The following is a 3,865-nucleotide window of genomic DNA, read 5'->3' as shown; positions in this document are numbered from 1 at the left end:
GGCAACTGATTAACTAGCCCGGGGACTAGAGCGGCAGCAAATGCAACGTGCCCTCTTGGCGGGAGCAACTTGACCGCCCCCGTGGGGAAAGGTCAACTCGGGGCCCGGGAAAGTCGCCGAGTCCGACCCCATACACTTCCATGAGTTGGGGGTTTTGGCCTTCCCGGCCCAAGGCTCGCCTTATTTCGGCCTGCACTTTCGGAAAAGGGTGCATTCCTTTTGGTTAATGATTTCACCAGCCCGGGTCTTAGCCTCTGCCCCGACGGCTAAGTCTTTTGGTTAATGATTTCCTGCGGCTGGGACTACCCTTTCCCCCCGCCCTGCAGGCACCCGGGTCGGGAGGCCGTCGGGGGCACTTTCCGGGGCAAATCCGGACCCTTACGCAAGGGAGAGTGCGCCCCCCGCCTCGGCCGGGGGTCAGGCTGCCGCCTATTAAGCCCGACAGAAAACCCGAAAAATGGACGAAAATGGGAAAAAATCCCCATCCGAAAAAGGCTTAAAAGTCGGTTGGGCGGCAGCTAGGGTCGGTCTCTGCAGACCTGGAGGCTCGGGTGGACTCTTGGAATAAACGTCCAAGTCCCGACTTGCCACCTCCTACTACTGTGCAGATACCCCGCCAACCCCCAGCCACCCGAATGACAAGCGTCCGATCAGCGGGACGAATTTGACAACTCTGGCCGGACCTCTGGAACTCCATCCCGGGTAACCGGGGCAAATTTTTCCGCTTGATCGCCCTTCCACTGGTTAACCATTTGCCCTTTCGGACTTAGTCTCTGGACATTATTCGACGGATTTTCTGGTTAACCATTTGCCCTTTCGGACTTAGTCTCTGGGCATTATTTTCGACTTTTTGGTTAATGATTTCACACTTTTTACTTACTTTTGCGCTTTTTGGTTAATGATTACTCTGCTTACTGGTTAATTATTTGCCCTTTCGGACTTAGTCTCTGGACATTATTTTCGAGTTTTTGGTTAATGATTTCACACTTTTAACATATTTTTGCGCTTTTTGGTTAATGATTACTCTGCTTACTGGTTAACCATTTGCCCTTTCGGACTTAGTCTCTGCACATTATTTTCGACTTTTTGGTTAATGATTTCACACTTTTAACATATTTTTGCGCTTTTTGGTTAATGATTTCATACTTTTTACTTACTTTTGCGCCTTTTGGTTAATGATTACTCTGCTTACTGGTTAACCATTTGCCCTTTCGGACTTAGTCTCTGGACATTATTTTCGAGTTTTTGGTTAATGATTTCACACTTTTTACTTACTTTTGCGATTTTTGGTTAATGATTACTCTGCTTACTGGTTAACCATTTGCCCTTTCGGACTTAGTCTCTGGACATTGTTTTCGACATTTTGGTTAATGATTTCACACTTTTAACTTAATTTTGCGATTTTTGGTTAATGATTACTCTGCTTACTGGTTAACCATTTGCCCTTTCGGACTTAGTCTCTGGACATTGTTTTCGACATTTTGGTTAATGATTTCACACTTTTAACTTAATTTTGTGCTTTTTGGTTAATGATTTCATACTTTTTACTTACTTTTGCGATTTTTGGTTAATGATTACTCTGCTTACTGGTTAACCATTTGCCCTTTCGGACTTAGTCTCTGGACATTGTTTTCGACATTTTGGTTAATGATTTCACACTTTTAACTTAATTTTGTGCTTTTTGGTTAATGATTTCATACTTTTTACTTACTTTTGCGATTTTTGGTTAATGATTACTCTGCTTACTGGTTAACCATTTGCCCTTTCGGACTTAGTCTCTGGACATTATTTTTGGGTTTTTGGTTAATGATTTCACACTTTTTACTTACTTTTGCCCTTTTTGGTTACTGATTACTCTGCTTACTGGTTAACCATTTGCCCTTTCGGACTTAGTCTCTGCACATTATTTTCGAGTTTTTGGTTAATGATTTCACACTTTTAACATATTTTTGCGCTTTTTGGTTACTGATTTCATACTTTTTACTTACTTTTGCGCCTTTTGGTTAATGATTACTCTGCTTACTGGTTAACCATTTGCCCTTTCGGACTTAGTCTCTGGACATTATTTTCGAGTTTTTGGTTAATGATTTCACACTTTTTACTTACTTTTGCGATTTTTGGTTAATGATTACTCTGCTTACTGGTTAACCATTTGCCCTTTCGGACTTAGTCTCTGGAGATTATTTTCGAGTTTTTGGTTAATGATTTCACACTTTTTACTTACTTTTGCGATTTTTGGTTAATGATTACTCTGCTTACTGGTTAACCATTTGCCCTTTTGGACTTAGTCTCTGGACATTATTTTCGGGTTTTTGGTTAATGATTTCACACTTTTTACTTACTTTTGCGATTTTTGGTTAATGATGACTCTGCTTACTGGTTAACCATTTGCCCTTTCGCACTTAGTCTCTGGAGATTATTTTCGACTTTTTGGTTAATGATTTCACACTTTTAACTTAATTTTGTGCTTTTTGGTTAATGATTTCATACTTTTTACTTACTTTTGCCCTTTTTGGTTAATGATTACTCTGCTTACTGGTTAACCATTTGCCCTTTCGGACTTGGTCTCTGGACATTATTTTCGAGTTTTTGGTTAATGATTTCACACTTTTTACTTACTTTTGCGATTTTTGGTTAATGATTACTCTGCTTACTGGTTAATTATTTGCCCTTTCGGACTTAGTCTCTGCACATTATTTTCGAGTTTTTGGTTAATGATTTCACACTTTTAACATATTTTTGCGCTTTTTGGTTACTGATTTCATACTTTTTACTTACTTTTGCGCCTTTTGGTTAATGATTACTCTGCTTACTGGTTAACCATTTGCCCTTTCGGACTTAGTCTCTGCACATTATTTTCGACTTTTTGGTTAATGATTTCACACTTTTAACATATTTTTGCGCTTTTTGGTTAATGATTTCATACTTTTTACTTACTTTTGCGCCTTTTGGTTAATGATTACTCTGCTTACTGGTTAACCATTTGCCCTTTCGGACTTAGTCTCTGGACATTGTTTTCGACATTTTGGTTAATGATTTCACACTTTTAACTTAATTTTGTGCTTTTTGGTTAATGATTTCATACTTTTTACTTACTTTTGCCCTTTTTGGTTAATGATTACTCTGCTTACTGGTTAACCATTTGCCCTTTCGGACTTAGTCTCTGGAGATTATTTTCGAGTTTTTGGTTAATGATTTCACACTTTTTACTTACTTTTGCGATTTTTGGTTAATGATTTCACACTTTTTACTTACTTTTGCGATTTTTGGTTAATGATGACTCTGCTTACTGGTTAACCATTTGCCCTTTCGGACTTAGTCTCTGCACATTATTTTCGAGTTTTTGGTTAATGATTTCACACTTTTTACTTACTTTTGCGATTTTTGGTTAATGATTTCATACTTTTTACTTACTTTTGCGATTTTTGGTTAATGATGACTCTGCTTACTGGTTAATTATTTGTACTTTCGGACTTGGTCTCTGGACATTATTTTCGACTTTTTGGTTAATGATTTCACACTTTTAACATAATTTTGCGCTTTTTGGTTAATGATTACTCTGCTTGCTTGTTACTGATTTCCCCTTTCGGACTTGATCTCTGGCCGTTCTTTTCGACCTTTTTGGATCAGGTTTCCACACTCTGAAATTATTTTGGGCTCACTGATTAGGCGAGATCAAGGGGGCATGCCTGGGCACTTTGGGCTCAGTTTGGGAAGGCGGCGTCCGTGTGCTCCTCCGCCCTTCCCGCACTTGCGGCTAGGTTTGCCAAACTGCGCTGACCCGCAGCCCTGCCTTTTTGCCCACGGCACGGAACGACTCAAGTCTGGCTCCGTTCCAGGCCGTTGCCTCCGGCTGCCCGCCGTC

Source organism: Heterodontus francisci, unplaced genomic scaffold (assembly GCF_036365525.1).
Source record: "Heterodontus francisci isolate sHetFra1 unplaced genomic scaffold, sHetFra1.hap1 HAP1_SCAFFOLD_542, whole genome shotgun sequence".
In the NCBI taxonomy this organism is placed as follows: Eukaryota; Metazoa; Chordata; class Chondrichthyes; order Heterodontiformes; family Heterodontidae; genus Heterodontus; species Heterodontus francisci.
Note: the sequence above shows the minus strand (reverse complement) of the source record.